Source organism: Lygodium microphyllum, chromosome 2, assembly GCF_053477565.2.
Source record: "Lygodium microphyllum isolate KBCC chromosome 2, Lygodium_microphyllum_v1.1.10, whole genome shotgun sequence".
Classification (NCBI taxonomy): domain Eukaryota; kingdom Viridiplantae; phylum Streptophyta; class Polypodiopsida; order Schizaeales; family Lygodiaceae; genus Lygodium; species Lygodium microphyllum.
Window position 1 is genome coordinate 96,791,105 of NC_141136.1, and position 21,929 is coordinate 96,813,033.

The window sequence follows — 21,929 nt, forward strand, 5'->3', positions numbered from 1 at the left end:
CTCACAAGCTAAAATGTGTTCTTTCCCCCCTTTTTCTCTCCTTTTAATGCACTCTCTCTTTCTTTCCTTACTCTCTGTTTTTCTTCCAAGATATTCAAAATCTTTTTTCCTTTCTTTCTATATTCTCTTATTTCCTAATTGTTATAGAAATTTATCTTTTCTTTCTTTTTCCTTATTTCTCAAGTCTTAATGCAACCTACTAATGAAAAACTTCCTACTACTGATCTAACTATTGTTCCTGAATCTTCCAACACCTAAACTATCTAGCAAAGGAAATTGAACATCTCCCGACTCCCTCACTTCCTACCTAAACCAAGCAGTGTTTTAGAGATAGACTCCTACTCTATCCCTTGATTTTGGAGCACACAAGAACTTAAGCTTGGACCAATGATGTCATCGCTATCTTTAGCAACAACCGCTGCCAAGACCCTACGAACTGCTTATCAAGTCAAGATTTTCAAGCGAGTGGCAAAACACATACCTCTCATATAGTCATGCATGCTCTCATGCAAGGATATAGTGAGCTTACAGTTGAATCCGATCATTGTACTCCTCTTCCTTAAATCCTTTGATGGATCCACAATTCAAGTTGCTCGCTCAAGCAAGCTCCATCTCCAAGCTCCAAGCTCCAACCTCTATAGCTGCACACACAAGAAAAGAGAAGAGAAGAATGAGGAGAAGAAGAGATCCTCCATAGTCCCTCACTCTTACACACTCTCTCATACTCCCTCTCTCCCTCTCTCATGCACAAGAAGAAAGTAAGAGCAAGAACAAGAAGAGAGCTAGTTTTGCACAAACACCAAGAATGAGCTTATCCATTGACTTTTTGACTTTTATACATGCCCTTCTCCCATTGGGCACCCAATCCTTTTCCATGACTAGTCATCCAGCCTTGGTCCACTTTTTCACTTCTTTTCCTATTCTTTTCCTATTCACATGGCTCTTTTGCATGCTCTTTTTCATTTACAACTTGCACAAGAGGGAGCCTAATGCTCTTTTACAAGGGGCTAAGATATGTTTTATTTCTTGTGTGTCTTGTTCTTGATTTTTAAATTTTTCTTATACTTCTTAGTCTTATTTTTCCAATGAGCTATATTTTTATGCTCCTTCATAAGTCTCTTTGCACCTTGTGTCATTTCAAGAGGTTAACAGAAGTTCGCTCAAGAACACAAGAAGAGAGATGGATGCTAGAATGTTTTCTTTTTCTTCTTCTTCTTCCTCACATAATAAAATATACACAAAATATAGATAAGATACAACATAAAGAAAAGTAACCTACTAAGTCAAACAGTGTATCCTCGACTATACTAATTGAGTGGCACTATAACTATGCAAGTTGTAGGTAGGTGCAACAAACTAAATATAGTAAGTGATAAGTCAATGGCCATGTGAGGATCATAATGACCATTGATGTGCTAAGTATAGATATGTAGACTCATCTAGCTAGGTATTCCATCATCCATGTTCACACATGTACTGATGAGCTTGCCATCTGAACACTCCCTCTCAAGCTCTCAGCTATATCTCTACAATACCAAGTAAGCTTCGAAACTTTTAAAGCTTCTTTGTATCCAATGCCTTTGTGAAAATGTTAGTTATATCTAATCTTGTGTGCTAACATATACCAAGTCAATCTTTCTTGCAAGTACCTTCTCTCTCACAAAGTAGTAATGCACCTCAATGTGTTTTGTCCTAGCGAGCTAAATGTATATTGCTCATGTTGTCATAGTGAATGAAAACTAGACCATCTCCTTGCACATCCAAATCATCCAATAACTTTTGCAACCATACTACCTCACATGCTACCATACCAACACCTCTATACTCAACCCCTATACTCGATAAAGCAACTAGATGTTACTTTCTGTTGCTCCATATAATTGCACACTACTAGGAAAAAACACGAATCCATGGATACATCTTGTGTCAAACATGCTATCAGCCAGATCTGCATATGTGTATCCAAATACATGGACATCCTTACCTTCCTCATAAAAATTTCCATAATGCAAAGTGGACTTCACAAATCTCAGTGTGCATCTAACTATATCCAAATGAGGCTTTCTAAGCATTTGCATAAATTGAATGACAAGGCCAACAACATAACTCAAGTTGAACCTTGTGATAGTCATGTAAAACAGACTCCCTACAATCCTCCTGATGAACATAGTAGGGTCTTCTATTGCATTCCCAATATTAGCACTCAACTTCACATTTTTCTGCAATGGTATTGAAAGAGGCTTTCATACTGTCATATGAGAGATAAATTTGAGAGCCGACTTTGAAAGGTAAAAGTTTCCTGAGAGATCCGTAAAAGAGGTGTTTTTGGTAAAAAATAAAATGATCACAGATCAAGGGACTAGAGTTTTCCTAGATGCATTTTGATGCCAGGCATCCAAAGCAAGTGTTCATTTGTCAATCGAAGTCCATTTGACCCCCATTTAACGGATGCAAGGTTTAGCGTTATGAAGTAGCTACCTGATCTAGAAGCTAGAAAGCAAGTGATCAAGACCAAGGTAATAGGACTCAATACCAAAAAATCGCCCATCTAGTTGGATCGCAAATCCGAGGTCGTTTGTCCCTTCGTGTGGTTGTCCAAAACCATTTGCAGGAAAGTGTGAACATAAGAAAGTGAACCAACTTTTTTTTAAGTTTAACTAATGTTAACTAAAAGAGCATGAACTCTTAAAAACTATAGAGATGGTGAGAGTTTAGGACCCGATTTGGACCCATTCTTGAAGCGATGGAGCCCATTTTTGGAGCCAAAAAGTGTCCAAGAGGCGGTAAAGAGCAAATTTTCATGAAAAATCAAATGGTGGCAGATGGCTGAGCTAGAGTTTTCCTAGATGCGTTTCGGCGTCAGGAATCCAACACAAGTCTCGGTTCGTCGATCGGAGGTCGTTTGACCCCGTATTTAATTCCCGCAAGGATTGGCATTGTAAAGCAACTAGTCGATTCGGGAGCCAAAAAGTGCATGAAAGCACCCAAGTTTATAGATTTTGATGTCATGAAGTCATCCGCCTAGCCGAATCGTGAATCGGATTCCGTTTGCATCCCCAAATAGGCTGAAAACCCTTCCATAATAGTGTGAAAGTGATTTTTTTTAAGTGGGCATTTTATAAATGAAATAAAATGAAACTCTAAATGAAGAAAATATGTAAAAACATGTCGTGATGCAGGGAGGGGCGTCTTTTTATTGACGCCCCATTTTTTTGGGATGTATGTGCCTCTTGGATGCTCAATCATGTAGAGAGAGAAGGGGAGATCCCTGATCTATGCAGAGAGGGCAAGATTTTGATGGTAACCACGTGCAATATGATGAAGGGAATGAAATTTTGATTTTTAGTCTTTCTCTCTCCTCCCTTTCTCTCCTGCATAGAGGCACTTCATGTGGCAAGAATCAAGAAGAGAATCGAGAGATGGATGCTTGTTCGGGAGGCACCGGATTATTCCAAGAGGCTGAGGAGGCTGAAGGCTGAAGATCTATGCTAAAATCCATGGCTAGTTGGTCGATAGACAGTCCCAATTAATTATTCAAGAAACCCGAAACATGCAAAAAGGCGGTATGCTCTATTTTATGAAAGAATTTTGCTTGTTTTTTATCGTTCATGGTCTAAATGGTGTGCGCATGGGCTAAAATTTTATTTGAATGTTCCTTGCATTATGTTTGAGGGCTGCAATCATTGTTATGCAGAACCCGTATTGATTTACAACAATTATAAATTTTCAAAATCTGAAGAAAAACTAATTTTGATGGAAATTGATAGTTTCTTTGATTTTAAATGGGAAAAAATGAGTGGACATGGGATAAAATAGGGAAAAATGTTGAATTTCAGTTCCAATGATCAGTCATTAGAAAAAAATCAGAAAATACCTATTTTTTATTAAAAATAAATAGAAAAAATAGGAGAAAAGTAGAAAAAAAGAGTTTCTTGCGTTCGAAAAAAATAGAAAAATAAGATATATGTATGTGAATGTCTAACGAGGCTGAAGCATGAGGTTAAGCCTTAGTTTGGCCTTGTATTTTGTGTTAAAGTGCGTACTTATTGTTTTTACATACAAAAAATGACATTAAAAACCCTCTACACCTATGCACCGCAACAAAATATAAACGATGAGGGGGAGGATGATGTTACCATAGTTTAAACGCTGAAATAGTACAAAGTCTGATTGTTCTTTTTATGCATAACATTTAGGATGCAATTTATTTGAAAATAATGGATCTAGCAGCATGAAGTTAGCCTTGGTGCTAGGTTCCTACAATGCAGCATTGCGTATCAGTGGAAATTCATTAAAAGGGTTGTTTTTGCATGACACATAGGTTGATTTTAAACTATAATTGTTTGTGCACAATCATCCACCATTGCATGAATCATATACACATGGTATCTATTCCTAGCATGTATAGCACTTGGTTGAAGTATAAGTAACCCACGTTGGAGAGAGTGAGGCACCCAAGCTGTAGGTCTAGATGGTGGGTCCAAGGGGACAAGTAAGTGAGGACTGGTACATTCCTGGAATGATATGATATTGATACCAAGAGTGGAGTCTGTTTTGTATGTGTTATATGTGTTAGCGATGTATCGAGGGGCCAATCCCCAAGGTGTAGGAGAGTCACAGTGAGGCCACGGCAATTAGCCAAGGGGTGCCTCCTATGTTGTTCTACGTGTGGTGAATTACACCAAAATGTGTAGGGTCTCCCTCTAAGGAGTCTGAGAGGGTTAAGGGTTAGACTACAAAACACGATACAAACACAAAATGTATGTACGATGGCAGGGCAATGTATCTTGTAGACAATCCTGACCGCGAGGCTGTGGGGTTATCTTGTGTATGTCAGAGGTCCGGCTAGTGCTATAGTCAGTGCCGGCCCATTTTAGGTCCCATCAATGGTGTGTTTGCCAGGGGCTTCCTATAAGCGGATGTTTCCGAATCTAGGTCATGAAGGGACCTATGTTTATTATGTCCATTAGGAGTATGCTAAGCTGCCCATAAAATGGGGCTAATTCAAGGATGGAAAACCTTGGCTTTCCCTATACAAAAATTACTGATGGACTTAGTTAGTTATGTAGATCATGATTCCTCTATAGAAGATAATTTAGGTGATGAGAAGAGTAACCAGTTAGTGGTTACCCCATCCTCTAATGTGATGGCATGGGCCGATGTTTGCCTTGGTGTGGTCTCTACCCAAGAGAAATCATGATAACCATCCATCAACCTAGAGGGCATGGAACAAGTATGTTGGAAGCTATGGTGGTCATGGCATCAACAAGTGATTACGCTAAAGCCGTAGTGCCATGGGAAAAACTTGACATATAGTGGAGTGTAGTTATGGCTGAAACATCCCATGTGGTGGGGCATCATGCCAAAATTTTAGGTATCACAAGGATGTTAGAAGCCCTAGTTGTAAAGGGAAAGCCGTTGCTGAAGAGGCATGGTCCCCAAGTCCTAAGTGCCAAGGATAAGTTTGCTTTTGATGAGGGGCAAAAGCTCCTAGATAAAGCCAACATGGAACTTTCTAGGAAGGGGCAATATATGGAAGATCCTCTAAGAAAGGATCGAAATGACATGCTAAGAGCTATAGGACTCCCTAAACCACTTTATGAGTTGGTAGAAAGGGACGTTAAGCATAATATTAACCTCCCTACACCAGTAAAGGTGGAAATGGAAGAGGTTGGAGACCCTAAGACACTGTGGTTAGGTTATGATTACAAGGATTTTAATGCCCCAGTACTGATCCCAAAGGAAAGGACTAAATGCCCTCCTCCTTATAGGGATCTCCCAATGTTTCATGGGTTGGTTAATGAGGATCCAATGGTGCATTTGCGAGAATACGGCCTAACTTGCCTTGCAAGTGGGTATGATGATATTCATTGGATGCTTGCATTTTCTAGCACCCTAAAGGAAGAAGCTAGGAAATGGTATTGGAGCCTCCCAAGAGGGTCGATTAAATCATTTGAGGAGCTATGTGATAACTTTTTAGATGAATATGAAAAGAAGGTGCCTATGACCCAAGTTTTAGGGCAACTTATGCAGATTAGGCACGAGTCCTATCCTTCTGTTAAAGAATACGCTAGTGCCTTTGATGATTTTCTAAGACTTTGGCCAAGAAGAGCTACTGCATTGCCAAGTGACGTGCTATGTGAGCTCTTTTTGAGTGGCTTAGAGATTAACATGCAAATCCAAGTGGGAATGCGGAATTCTAAGTCGTTAAGGGAAGCAAAGATGCATGCCATTGATTATGAGGGACATATTTAGAGATGCTGGAAAAACTTTTGGATTTTTCCCCGCTCAATACAAGTGCATCCTAGCTTCCAACCATTTCTACAAGGAGACAGCTCATTTGTTGATACCAAGGTAGCCTATGAGGGGAACCTTGGTAGCCAAAATCTCCAAGCAGAAAATGGCAATAGTAGGGATAATATACCCCTTGGGGATGAAAATATTCCAAGCCTAGTAAGTCCCATCAAGGCTTGCAATGCTCCCATGAGAGATAGTTGCGATGGCAGCATTGATAGGACCATAGGGCCTATGAGTATGAATAAGTGTGCTATGAGTGGTCCGAGTTGTGCTACTAGTAAGGCTCTTGAGAAGCCTTTTCAGTTTAGTGATGAATCGTGCTTTCGAGTAGATGCTATTCCTTTTAGTAAAAGCATGGTTCCTATGGCTAAGCAGTTTTGCAGAGTGGACAAAAGCAACTAAAGACCTCTCGTATGAAGAAGATGCATGATGCCAAAGGTTCACCTGTACTAAATAGAAGTCATAAGGATTTGAGGCCATCTGGCTATAGCAATAAATCCACAGTGAGTCCATTGGACCAATGTGGACAGTCAAGGCACCCTAAGAATGCACGAAGGGATGTGAGATGGGTTTGGAAACCCAAGATCTCTCAAAATGTGGTAGATGCATTAGATACAAGGTCAATAACACCATGTGGATATATTGTGATCAATTCCCATGTAGGTGTGATAAAAGGCCATAATGATATGTCTGACAATATGCACCGCCCTAGGATACATGATGGGTCTCGGATTGAAACCCTACCTAGTTTTGGTTGCAACACTAACTTATGTCAAAACCCAAATAGGGAAGGTTCAAATGAGCACTAAGTTGTGATTCTTTCAACCCAAGGAGCCTCTAAGCCGCTTGAACGACCAGTTCATTTGGATGACAATAAATGTAGGACATGCGAGCCCAATGATGTCATTCACCTAGCCAAAGGTATCCAAGGAAGGATAGGCCATATCGAGGTTATATCAATAGAAAGGCTTGGGCTAGTGGATTTACAAAAGCCTAAGATCAAGCCTTGAACTGTGTGGCATGAGTAGCATGGGGCTCACCGTCCAATTGTTGCTATCCTTGGTATCCTAGTTAGTTTGATAGGATGTGATGTATATGTCAAGACGACCCTGTATTGCATGGATAAGAATGACCTATCCATATTTAGGCCAAGAGGGCCATGTAGTTTGCAATGAAATGTGCTATTTCTTTAGGCCAAGAGGGCCCCATGTATGTTTTGTGCAGGTACAGTTAATGGTTTTTTGATGTAGTGATTGCATTATACAGGTTAACGAAGTCGTTGGAGGGAGCCTCTGCTGCGAAGGAGATTCTTGTGGCCATTCCAGGTGGTTTCATCCCCTTTTCGAGTCTTTTCCCTTAAGCAATTAATGATATATGTGAGTGTAAGGGTTACTTTCTTTTGTTTGTTGGGGACTGGCACTCAAGGCATGAAGTCCCAGGTTTAGACTCTGTATATCTGGGGGATGTTTGAGTAGTCATTGCCTCCTACAAAGGCATTATCAAGTACTAAAAGACCTGTTTTAGACGAGAGTTCTAGTGACCCTGTTCTGCTGACCTGCTAGGCGTTCTAGGAGTTCTTATTAGTTGTGGGGCAGTTAGAAAAGCTTGCCAAAAAAAATGGTGCTGGAAAGAGGCAAACCCCTAAATATCTGAAAGACAATATATGAATATATGGAGGTGTGTAAAAAGGGGTTCTAACCCCTATACAAATAGAAAAGGAAAGAATGAAAAATCCTTGAGTTGTTGTTTATCGCCTTGCGAAGGCCTGGTAGGTTCCTGGGGACGAGACCAAACCCAGGGTCGATGCCTTGTCTTCCTAGAGGTGGCATCTAGCTGAAAAAGAAATACAGGAAGGTTGGAGAAAAAATAAAAGTGAGCGCTAGAAAAGGATTTAGTGTTGCCTTGCGAGGGCTTGGTAGGTTCTTGGGTACCGAGACAGGACCTGAGGAGGATGCCCTGTTCTCCTTGGGTCACTACGCCAGCTCCCTCCTTTTTACACACCCAAGTATGGAAAATAAGAGGCTAAAGGACCAATGTGCTTAAAGAAACTATTTCTTGATGAGGCTATAGGAGTTCTCGCCTAGTAGAAGCTCCTAGTTGAGTTGTCATTAGTTAGGTAGGTAGTTCAAACCACCACTTAGGATGACCTCTTTGCTAGTTCTTTTTCGCTTGGCTATGTTGGAGCAATTGGTTAGTGACTAGCTTTAGACTTTCTGCCAGATTATGCTAGGCTTACTCCTCGTGGATTTCATGCCTCGGTTTTGACAGGGGATAGGGTAAGAGCTATGATGTGTTTTGTTGTGTATTTTCTATATCAGCTTGATGCTCTTTATGGTTGTGTTTATGTGCAAATTAGTTTGTGGGATTTGACGGGCTGAATCACCCTATCCCATGGTTGCCAACAATGAGAGCTAGGTTTAGGATCCGATTTGGACCCGATCTTGAAGCGATGGAGCACATTTTTGGAGTTGAAAACTGTCCGAGAGGTGGTAAAGAGCCAATTTTCATGAAAAATCAAATAGTGTCGGATGGCCGAGCTAGAGTTTTCCTAGATGCATTTCGACGTCAGGAATCCAACAAGTCTCGGTTCGTCGATCGCAGGTCGTTTGACCTCGCATTTAATCCCCGCAAGGGTTGGCGTTGTAAAGCAGCTAGTGGATCCTGGAGCCAAAAAGTGTGTGACAGGGCCCAAGTTTATAGATATCGACGTCATGAAGCCATCCGTCTAGTCGGATCGTGAATCGGAGTCCGTTTGTACCCCCAAACATGTTGAAAACCCTTCCATAGTAGTGTGAAAGTAAATTTTTTTAGTGGACATTTTATAAATGAAATAAAATAAAACTCTAAATGAAGAAGACATGCAAAAACATGTCGTGATGCAGGGAGGGACGTTTTTTAATTAATGCCCCATTTTTTTGGGATGTATGTGCCTCTTGTTGGATGCTCAATCATGTAGAGAGAGAAGGGGAGATCCCTGACCTATGCAAAGAGGGCAATATTTTGATGGTAACCACATGAAATATGATGAAGGGAATGAAATTCTAATTTTTAATCTTTCTCTCTCCTCCCTCTCTCTCCTGCATAGAGGCACTTCATGTGGCAATAATCAAGAAGAGAATCGGGAGATGGATGCTTGTCCGGGAGGCACCAGATTGTTCCAAGAGGCTGAGGAGGCTGAAGGCTGAAGATCTATGCTAAAGTCCATGGCTGGTTGGTCGATACACAGTCCCAATTAACTATTCAGGAAACCGAAACACGCAAAAAGGCGGTATGCTCTATTTTATGAAAGAATTTTGCTTGTTTTTTATCGTTCATGGTCTAAATTGTGTGCGCATGGACTGAAATTTTATTTGAATGTTCCTTGCATTATGTTTGAGGGTTGCAATCACTATTATGCAGAACCCGTATTGATTTACAGCAATTATAACATTTTAAAACTTGGAAAAACATTAATTTTGATAGAAATTGATAGTTTCTTTGATTTTAAATGGGAAAAAATGAGTGGCCATGGGATAAAATAAGAAAAAATGTTGAGTTTCAGTTCGAATGATCAGTCATTAGAAAAAAACTAGAAAACACCTATTTTCTATTAAAAATAAATAGGAAAAATAGGAGAAAAGTGGAAAAAAATGGTTTCTTGCGTTCGAAAAAAATGAAAAAATAAGATCTATGTATGTGAATGCCTGATGGGGCTGAAGCATGAGGTTATAAGCCCTCTACACCTATGCACCACAGCAAAATATAAACGGTGAGCGGGAGGATGATGTTATACCATAGTTTACACGCTGAAATAGTACAAAGTCTAATTGTTATTTTTATGCATAACATTTAGAATGTGGTTTATTTGAAAATAATGGATCTAGCAGCACGAGGTTAGCCTTGGTGCTAGGTTCCTACAATGTAGCATTGCGTATTAGCAGAAATTCATTAAAAGGGCTATTTTTACACGACACATAGGCTGATTTTAAAGTACAATTGTTTGTGCACAATCATCCATCATTGCATGAATCATATACACATGATATCTATTCTTGGCATGCATAGCACTTGGTTGAAGTATAAGTGACCCACGCTGGAGAGAGTGAGGCAGCCAAGTTGTAGGTCTAGACGGTGTGTCCAAGGGGACAAGTAAGTGAGGACTGGTATATTCCTCGAATGATATAATATTGGTAACAAGAGTGGAGTTTGTTTCGTATGTGTTATATGTGTTAGCGACGCATCGAGGGGCCAATCCCCAAGGTGTAGGAGAGTCGCAGTGAGGCCATGGCAATCAGCCGAGGGGTGCCTTCTATGTTGTTCTATGTGGTGAATTACACCAAAATGTGTAGGGTCTCCCTCTGAGGAGTCTGAGAAGGTTAAGGGTTGGACTACAAAACACAATACAAATGCAAAATGTACGTACGATGGCAAGGCAATGTATCCTATAGACGCTCCTGACCGCGAGGTCGTGGGGTTGTCTTGTGTATGTCAAAGGTCTGGCTAGTACTATAGCCAGTGCCGGCCCATTTCAGGTCCCATCAGATGGGGGTATAAATTTTTTTTCACCCCATTTCCCCCCCAAATTTTGAATATCATAACTCTACACATCATGCCTCCTCATTCTAGGGTTGAGTTCCTATAATTCTTAGCTCTGATTCACTCTAGACCACGCGCAATTTGATGCAAGAAATGAAAATCTTATATTTTAATATTTCTCTCTCCTCTTTCTCTTGCTATAAATATGGTTTAGACTGTAAAAGAGTGTCAGGGGCTTCTCGTTCTTAAAATACAATGTGTGCATATGCCGATTATAGCATAAGCATAAGCATAAATATATTGTTTCTAAGTAGCGAAGCAATATGTTAGAAATGAAATCATTGAAAGAATGTTTTTTACACATCCTGTTGGCTAAATTTTAGATAAATTTTTTTAGCACTATATGGCATTACAACTTGCATTTGCATTCTTATACATGGTAACAAGAAAGAGAAAGTCTTCTAGATGCATTGCAATTGGTTGTTAAAACTATTGACCAACAATGAGAATGTGAGAATCCCTGAGTTGTAAGGTAGTATGATTTTCTTTAGGGACTCTTATGTGAGGAAACAAAAATATCTCTTAGAATGCCTTATCAAAAGTATGGACAATGTTACAATTGTTCTTTATGTTTAGAGACATATCCTAGGGCCAATCCTGAGGTGTATGAGAGCCATAAGAGCCATAGCAATTCACTAGGGGGTGCTTTGTATGTGTGTGCAATGAGATGTTGATCACTTGTATGTTTGGTATACTTTCGTTGTTGGAGTTGGGATAGGAAAAACCATTGGACTACAAATCGAGACAAACGTGTGATTTATTTAAAGCATTCTATAACCTCCAGACAATCCTAGTGACTCGTGAGGCCATGAGGATGGTTTGGTGAGCATATGAGGCTCTTGGCTAGAGCCCTAGAGCCAATGTCAAACCCATTTTAGGTCCCAACAGATGGTGTGTTTGTTGAGAGTTGCTAATAAGTGGCAATTTCCAAATCTTGTTTATATAGGGACAAATTGTTTAGTGTATGCCAAGGAGCATTGAAATAGATCCGGTATTTCTTGATAAACACTATCAAACTGAGATTCAACGATAAGAAAGAGTTGAAAAGGCTAGCTAGGGAGTAGGGATTATTAGGAGGTATTCTCCTAAGCGTAGTAGTCTGATATTGCTAAGAGTGAGAGGTCATATTGACCCAATTAATATCCAAGCTAGTTCATCAAGAGGAGGAGGAAGCTTTAACGTTCCCTTTTTTCCAAAAAGTCAATCTAATTCGAGTGGAGGTGCAGTCCCACCGATACAAATCCGTGTAGCAAATCGAGACATCGTTATGATGCAACCCATTGCAATACCTACAGGAACGTCAGATTTTCTAGCCTTAGGTTTTTCTCTATCCATTTTTAATGGATTAGTAGAAGAAGATGTAGAGCTACATATCAATGAGTTTCAGAAATTAATATTCAATTGTTGAATTCAAGATGAAGGACATCTCATGATGTTTTTCAACATGGCTTTGAAAGGAATAGCTGCAATAATGTGGTATTATTCCTTGGAAGTTGGGACCATAACCACAATCGACTTATTCTTTGCAACCTTCTAAAGAGAGTTTGCCCCTGAGAGAGGTTGTCAATATTGGCTTTGCATTTTGAATATTACACATCAAGAGCCCCATGAGAATACTTGAGCATACGCCAAGGAATTGAAAGAGGTGTTTCAAAATTGCAAACCTCTATTCCTATTCCACTTGCTACCCAAATGTAGTATTTTTACATAGATTAGAATTCAATATCCAAGTGCAATTGAGTGGTGTTGCTCTTGCTAATATAGAAACTATTATTACATGAGTAGAGGAGGTAGAGTCACACTTACAAGCGGCATATGCATCTAGAAAAAACCTAAATTTGAGTCTAGGTCATGGAAATAATTTGGTAGTGATTAGTGGAAATCAAAGTGTCACTAGTACACCTATTACCAATTCGAATGGAAGAGGAAGCATAATGCAAACTCCTCCTAGTATTGCTATGATGATGGCTAGCCAGATGGTTCCACTAAATAATGGAAGCTTAATGAGGAACCCTAATGTCATGCCAACTAATCAATGGTGGGCGACTAATCCCTAATCAAGTGGTTAGGCCAGATGAATGGCAAGTGGATGATCACAGTTATGAGTCTAGTGTGTCAAATGTTCTTGGCGGAGTGAAAGACATGATGAAGCATTTTACCAATATGATAACAAAACAGTATAGATAAATAGCTATAGATGTTAATTTCCTAAAAAAGCAGCAAAACTTGATAGGAAGTCAACATCCTAAAGAGGGTGATCCATCAAGATTTAGTTGTAAGTAATATGGTGGATAGTACTTTTTGAGAAATTGCCCTAATGTCAAATGTGATATATGTGGGAAGTCCAACATCTAGCTAGTATTTACTGGATTAAGATCAGCTCTCTTTAGCAAGGAAGTAAGCAGCTAGGTCCAATTAATCATTGAGCACAAGGGAAGGATGAGGGATGAAAGCAAATATTTCATAGAGGAAAAGCTATCATAGAAGAGCTACCCAGTGGTAGCAGTATCAGCCTTATCAAAGTTGTACATGTCAATACCATTGAGGCTTCCAATTTACAAGCCATTACAAGAGGATAGAAGGTTAAAGAAGACAATAGGGATAATGTGAAACCTATTGTGGAAAACCCTAAATAGAATGATAAGGGGACACAAGTCCTTAACCTTGATATGGAAGCCAGTCCTCTAATATTAGTGGATATGCCATTGTGGATATGGGATCATCCATCAACATTATGAGTTTAGAATTGATGGAAAGGCTAAGACTGGAAATCCAAAAGGATGCCTCCATAATTTTCCAAATGGTTGATGATAGTTTAAGGTAATCGAAATGTTGTATTATCAAAGTCCATGTGATTGTAGCTAATGTGGAATACATTTTGGACTTTAGGGTTACTAGGTTTGCAAGGCAGTTAAGCTATTAGTATTATTAGAAAGCCCATGGATCTTTGAATTTGACTATCAAGTTGATATGCCCACTGGTTGTTTGATTTTTGGCAGAGGTTCCAAATGCATAATAGTGGATGCATATCCTGAATCTCCTTAAAGCGAGAGAGTACCCTTATCTTTGATAACATTAGATGCATTAGAGGATCCTTTTGCTAGTGAGACTTCATCAAGCAATGAATCAAGAGAGGGATCCACTACAAAAAATGTCTACCATGTGACTCTAAATGAGCCGACAGAAGCTAGATCTTGATACATTGGAGATATGATTGATTGAATTAGGATCTATGCTCAATTCAAAAGAGAGGAAGGACTACCTATCCTTGATCTAAGAATTTTATGATATTTTTGTATAGAGCTATGATGAGTTGAGGGATATTCCTCCTAGTCTATCTATGCATACTATTTTCTTGAAGGAAGATAGCTGTCTTATTCGACAAAAAGTGAGGTGTATGCCTTTTGAGCTAAGGGATGGACTATTTGAGGAGCTACAAAAATTGTGTAAGGTTGGAGTAACATTTTTTGTACAACACATTGAGCAGTGTTTGTCAGTAGTTATTAAAAAAAAGAAAAAAAATCAAATCCGGGTTTATGTAGACTTTAAGGAGCTTAATAAACAAATGGTCAAAGGTTACTATCCATTGCCATTCATTGATCAGAATCTAGATCAATTAGTAGGGATATCTATTTGTTTATGGGCTACTTTGTTGGTTATAACCAAATGGCTATTGAAGAAGAAGATAAGTTGAAAATGACATTTATCACTGTATTTGGTACCTTTGTATATCATGTTATGGCTTTTGGATTATGCAATGTGCCAATGTCTTGGCAATTTATAGTCTAAGAAAATGTACCTTTGGAGTGCCCTATAGATTGTATTGGGCCATGTGGTTAGCTCAACTGGTATTATGACCGATCTTGAAAAGATAAAGGTTATCGTCGCTATGAGTATATCATGTACTCCTAAAAGAAGTATATAGATTTTTGTCATCGGTCGGATATTATCAATGATTTATTAATGCCCTTGCTGAGAGGACATTGCCATTGATGAATCTATTGTCCTTTAACCATCTGTTTACTTGGAGTGACCCATGTCAAGTATCCTTCAAGGAAGTGAAGCAAGAATTAGCAAAAGTGTCAATCCTAAAAGAACCTAAAAGGAGTGAGATATTTCATATATTTTTAGTGGTGGCTACGATATATAGTATTGATGGTGTTTAGCCTAGATTTGAGAGGAGAAGTGTTAACACGTGATTGCATTTTCTAGTCACAAAGTTGGGGTGTCCAAGATTATTTGTACCTATATGGAGAAACTATGCCTTGGGATGGTCTTTACAATTAAGAAATTTAGGCACTACATCCTATATGAAAATGTAGTATTTTATACAAAAGCAGAGGGGCTGAGGTTATTAATGAATAAGTTATAGCAACAAGACTGCCACTAGCAAAGGGCTGATCACTTTATAGGAGTTTGACTATGAAATTAGGATTAAGCCATCGAAGTTATAAGGCATTGTTGAATGTCTTTTGGGTTTCGAGGAGTCGAAAGAAGTCTTGGTTGAAGGTAGTGACCTCGAGGGTCTATTAAAAATCGATATGGCCTCCATTCCATCCTAGTATGATGCCATAATGCACTATTTATCCACAAGAGATACTGAAGCCACTTTGTTGAAGGTTGAAAAGAGGAAAATTAGGCAATAAGCCGTGAAAATTATCTTGATTGTGGAAATATTATATCAGCAAGGGACTGATAATGTTTATTACCCATGTGTCATGCCTGATGAGGTTCCGTTTATCTTGGAAAAGTATCACGACTTCGCTTGTGGATGGCACTTTGTTGGGACAGTTGACTACACAAAAAGCTTTGAGAGCCAAATATTGGTGACTATCCATTTTTCAGGATGCATTTGCACATGTCAAGAGATGTGATACATATCAGAGACATGACAATAGGGAGAATAGGAAGCACCCACTGACTCCTATCATGGCTATACTACCATTTGAGAAGTATGGCATTGATTTCGTTGGGTCTATACATCCTTCGTCAACTACACGAAAGTGTTATATCATTGTGGTGATAGATTATTTCATAAAGTGGTATGAATCCCATGCTATGGTGAAGAATAATGCCAAGAATACGATTAGTTTTATTTTGGAACAGATTGTTTATCATTTTGGTCCACCTAAAGAGCTTGTGTCTGATCATGGGACACATTTTTTGAATAAAGTGATTGAGTCTTTGACAGAGGCTTTGAAGATTAAACATAATAAGACATGTCTTGCAACCCCCAAGCTAATGGGAAAGTAGAGAATACTAATAAGTAGCTTGTGAGGATTCTATCCAAGACTGTATTTGAAGGTAAGCATGATTGGGATAAGAAGTTATATGTGGTTGTTTGGGCTTATAATACAACATTCAAAAGAGTTATAACCCATACCCCTTTTAAATTATTATAGAGAAAAAAGTTTTTTTTACCTTTGGAGATTGAGCTACCTATAGTAAGGCTTACTCTAAACCATTCTTTAGGTAAAGAGGAAGTGTTGCAAGAAAGGCCTACTTCCCTTGCACAACTTGACAAGATTTGATTGCAAGCCTTGTTATATCAGGAAGTAGGGAAGAAGTGGATAAAAATTCTTCACGACCTTTGGACTAAGAAGTATACATTTACTAAGGGTTAATTGGTTCGATATTATGATTCCCATCGTTTGCTCTTCCCAAGGAAGTTGGAACCCCAATGGATGGCCCTTTATAAGATTGTCAATATAGGAAATAAGGGCTCTATAGCTCTTTTAACGGATTTGCAAGGGGTGTAGTTTAAAACTGAAGTAAACTTCAATAAATTGAAGCCATATTACATGCAAGGAGGAACGTTGGACTTAGTGCATTTGCAGGTCCTTCAAGATTCAGCTTAAACTTATAGAGGGTATCAAGACTATCGGATGGGAAAATTCATTCCTTATCTTAAGCATCCATATTTAGAGCAACGTTACCACCAACGCAAATTGATCTAGTGAAGTAAGGGTTTTCACATTACTAAGTGGCAATATAGATCTTTCATATAGGATATTCGAGTCTATTTCTTAGTATTATAGGATTCTTACTAGCATCCCTATTGAGTTTAGTGAGGAAGGAGGGATTGTACTTGTACTACACCCCCTCTCTTTGTTATATGTTGACCATCATAAGTATGAGTGGGTTGATTATTATGGCAAGTTATATCAATGAAGTTGTGGTTTACACATTATATTTTGATAGAGCTTCTCGAGGACTTGCTTAGCATGCAAGTGTAGGGGTTCCCATAAAAGACCTCCATCATCGAGTGGTTTTCAAAATGGGAGTGTATTTGGGCACTCCTTTTATGAATAACATGTGGTGCAATACAAGGCCTTGCTTATGGGCCTAAATCTAGCCAGAAGTGGTGGTATTTACTGATTATTGGTGAAAGGTGACTCACAATTAGTGATCAACTAATTGAATGGGAAAGAATGTATAATCGTGCAACCTTGGATACCCTTGAGATCTTTGAGGTAGTGATTTGTCAGCTAATTCTCCATTAGTAGAATTGTTTTCTAGACTCCTTGGATAATTATATCTTTGTTAAAGACATCTTTCTTAGCTGTGTTTTTTAGGGGTTTTTACAATTGCATCCTGATGTTAGTCCAAGGCTATTGTGGGGATTGCTTGTTGCTGACATATCCTATTTTGGCCACCGATGGTTAGTATGGGTTATGAGCCATGTAGCGATCGACTATCTTTCTATTCTTTCATGAATGCATTGAATCATTCAACAGCATATTCGTCAGACACCCCTTGCCATTTATGCAGGGGATTAGCTAATATTTTGATGCTTTTAGTGTACAGTTGAGTAGCCCATCCCCTTGATCTAGTTTTGTGCTTCATGTAGGACCAAGAGTTTGTTTTCAGTAGTAGATTGTTGAATGGTGTACTTTATGGTTATATTTCATTAGGCCAAGAGGACCGTTTTCCTATTGGATTTAATGTTTGATTTCATTAGGTCAAGGGAGCCGTTTATTTTACAGTTGAATGGTTATATTTCACTAGGTCAAGAGGGCCATTTGATTGTTTGGTGCGGGTGCAATTAATGGGTTTTGTTTTAGTGTTGCACTAAATAGATTCGATGGAGCACATAGAGGGAGCCTTTTGCTGTGCAAAAGCTTCTTGTGGCAAAGTCTAGGTGAAATCCTTCCTTTACAAGTTTTTTAAATTTATGCTTTATGTGTCTATGTACTTGGGGTTTTTCTTTTGTTGGGGACCGCCATTCAAGGCATAAAGTCCCAAGGTTAGGTTAGGTGTGTCTTTGGGGAGGTTTCAATAGTTGTCCCCTCTTGTAAAGGCATAGGAGTGCCAATGTGCTCTAAAGGCATAAGAGATGTTGGGTTAGGTATATGTTTCTAGGAATCCCTATTCGTTATGAGGCCACTAGGGAAGCCTACCAAATAAAAGAGAGAAAACAATGAATATATTTAAAATATATAAGATACAAACATGTGTAAAAAAGGGTTCTAATTTTTCAAATAAGAAAATAAAAGAAAAATTTCAAAGAGCTAATATTTATTGCCTTGCAAAGGCCTAGTAGGTACTTGGGGCCAATGCCTTGTCTTCTTGGGGGTGGCATTTAGCCAGACAAATAAAATAAGGATTGTTGAATTGAAAATAAAAGTGAGCGAAAGAAGAAAAGGATTTAATGTTGCCTTGCAAGAGCTTGGTAGGTTCTTGGATACCGAGAGATAGTATCTGAGGCCAATGCCCTATTCTCCTTGGATCACAATACACTCAACTCCCTCCTTTTTATACACCCAAGTATAAAGTATTGATGAAGAAAAAAGAATGTGGTCAAATGGAAAAATATATGACTTTTTATAGACAAGGCTATAGGAGTCCCACCTAGTAGGAGTTCTTCATATAGTTGTCTTAGGCCAGGAAGGTAGGTTAGACCACCACTTATTTAGGATGACTCCTTTGATAGCTCTTTTAGCGAGTCTATGTTGGAGCAATTGGTTAGCGACTAGCTTTGGATCTCTGTCCGACTATGCTCGACCTATCCCTTATGAAATTCATGCCTTGATTTTATTAGGGGATAGGGTGAGGACTGCGTTTGTGCTTTGTTGTGTATTTTTATCTAAAGCAACTTAATGAAAATGAAGGGCACTATTATGGCCAATGCACAATAAACCTATTGAGGACCTCAACCCAATGGTTGATGTGGTAATTAGTGACTTTGTCCTTGTACAACCTTGCAATACAAACTATCCGATATGGCTAACAATGACAAAAACTGGTGTTAATCAAAACAAAGAGTCAACAGAATACTTGAGAGTTAAGATACTGTATTGGATACCAATTTCAAAGAGAAAGAATGCGAGTGATGTGGAGGTTTATAGGAATTGTTGGAATAAGTATTGGAGAGAGAACAAAAATGATCCACAGCAGCGTTGGGAAGACACTAGCTGCATCATTTGGGGATGGAAGCCGAGGGGTGGAAGACAACTTGACAAAGTAAAGATTCCAAAGTCTGTAGTGCTCAAGGGCAAAGAGAATCTAAACCTAGATCAAATCGAGGCTCGGTCAAATGCAAGCGCACTGATGAGGAGGAATGATTGACTAGCCTTGCTTAAAAGTGCACATGCGCAAGCTTATAGCAATGCTTCACAGAACATCATGGAAAATGTAATCTTTGAGTAATGTCATGGAATTTCCTTTGTAATTTACTAAAGAATTTCATGCTACTTAAACTTTGTTTCTTGTTCAATAAGTCATCATAGTCACTTGCCTAATGAGTACATCTCATGACAAGTTAAAGGAATGTGTGTGCCCATTTCTGTGAGCTACTCTAGGGTGTATACAAACTTTATCATGAGAGAGAGAGAGAGAGAGAGAGAGTGTGTGTGTGTGCGTGTGTGTGTGTGTGTGTGTGTGTGTGTACTACAATGTGCAAACAGATGCTAGTTTGAAATGTTGAGACAAACAATACTAGTTCCTTTAAATGTATTAACATCCACTAAAGGAAATGCCACAAACTCCTTATGTGCAACAACCTAGCACAATGCAACCTCTCCTTAACAACTTGTAACACAAAGAATTGTCCCAAATTAGAGTTTTTAAGGATTTGAGATAAACTTTTCTTTTAAATCAAAATAAGGTTTCCTTATGGAATGCTTTGCTATTTTCTTTATGTAGTCACAATACATAGAAAGTTTTTCTAGCTTTCTTTATCAAACCAACAGGAACACAAGGCAAAAAGATAGTTTTGATGTTTCTCTCTCATTTGGAATAAAAAATTAAGAGTTTAAAAGGTTTTTTTTTTTGGGGGGGAGGGGGGGGGGGGGGGGGGGGGGGGGGGGGGGGGGGGGGTTTGGCACATTTTGGACGCGGTGTGATGCCAAAACATAATAATTCTACTCATAAAACATATTTGTAAACTAGTATAGCAAGAGTCAAGAAACCTTTAAATGCACAAAACTTCTAATTTTGATTAATATTTGTATTTTCATTGCAAGCCAAAAAAGGGGTGTAGCGGCTAGTTCTCACCCTCCCTCAAAAGAGGAAAGCCAAAAAAAGCAAACAATGAATGAGTAGGGTGTAACTTGGAGAGAGAGAGAGAGAGAGAGAGAGAGAGAGAGAGAGAGAGAGAGAGAGAGATTCATTTAGGGGAAATAGAGATGCATAGAGCTTTTGGAGGCCTTGATGAATCACCACTACGTTGGTACATGGTAAATGTCGATGAAAGAAAACTTGGCTAATGCTTGAGAAGCTTCGAAGTAGTACTTCTACACAAAGATGTATGTATAGTATGTGTTCATGGTTTGGGCTAGAAATAAATGTTGTGCACGTATCGTACAAAGGCAATCGGTTTGGTTTTTGTGAGTGCGGAAAACTATAAATCCTCGGTCTGTCATCTTCTTCTTGTATAGCAGGGTTCGGGAAATAATTTTTGAGGAAGAGGAAGTAAATCCTTTTCATTCTCTATTGTCTGAGAAGGAAATGTCTCCCATTGAAACAATATCTTATACATATATTTAACAAATATAACTATATTTTGAAACATTTGAACAAGATTTATTTCCTTATTCCAAAGAATTGGGAAGGAGTTTTGGTCAATGTGATCAAGTTCTAAGTTGAAGGAACCCATCGGGAAAGTACAAAAGACCCCGGGGCCAAAGCAAATCCCCCTGCTCAGGCTCAATCTAGCCCCAGCAGCAATAATCTCAGAACGCCGTTGCCGGGGATCGAACCCGGGTCACCCGCGTGACAGGCGGGAATACTCACCACTATACTACAACGACCATTGAATGCTCGGTAAATGCTGCATTTATCCCTGAAACACTAGCACAGACCCTGATCCATTTATGAGAGCCCCGTCCGGCGCCTGCTGCCGCTGTAGGGGACACCAGATCTGCGCCAGGGAGATCACGCCTTTTTCGTGACGATGGGGATGAGAGAGAGAGAGAGAGATCTATGGCGGGTAGGCAACGCCAGTTAGCTCTATCGTATATCGAGGCCACTCGCTCTTTTTCCCTTCTTGTTTCATATCTTTTTTAGCGGACATCGTCTCTCTCTCTCTCTCTCTCTCTCGGGCTGCAGCCTCTCAAAGGGACCTTCCTTCCCTTACTCGTCGAGGCACGTGGGATACTATGGGTCGAAACCGCGCAGCATATGTACGGGACTTCCCTTGGACTTGGAGAAGTGCGGAATTCTCAATAGTATAGCCTCAACGCGGCACAATCACATTGTCACGAACCATTTGTAAGGCATTGCGCTGGATAAGGCTCCCATTCTTCTAATGAACGTCGCTCAGCGAGTATCGTTGGTTCGATCTTCGTGCACACATCATTTGTCGCTCTGGCCCACCACATCGTTCAACAGGATCAGTCTGTAAAAGGGGCCGACAAAACAGGCAAAAGGACGAGCACGCTAATTCATTCACAACCCAACCCCACACCGATGGGGTGGCAACCAAGCTGCATGACGAATCCAATCCAACCCTCAACAACATGACGGTCCCTTCCTTCACCTGCATAGCATATAGTTCACGTTTCATACGATGCCTCTTTTGTGCCAATGCAGTCCCAAGCAAAGGCGCGGGCAAACAG

At 39.4% G+C, this 21,929-nt stretch overlaps 1 non-coding gene across 1 annotated transcript; it reads right to left on the reverse strand.

Moving 5' to 3' along the window:
* Positions 1 to 21,050: 21,050 nt before the first annotated feature.
* Positions 21,051 to 21,122, reverse strand: TRNAD-GUC (transfer RNA aspartic acid (anticodon GUC)). The gene has a single exon. It is a non-coding gene; the product is annotated as a tRNA-Asp (tRNA).
* Positions 21,123 to 21,929: the final 807 nt, after the last annotated feature.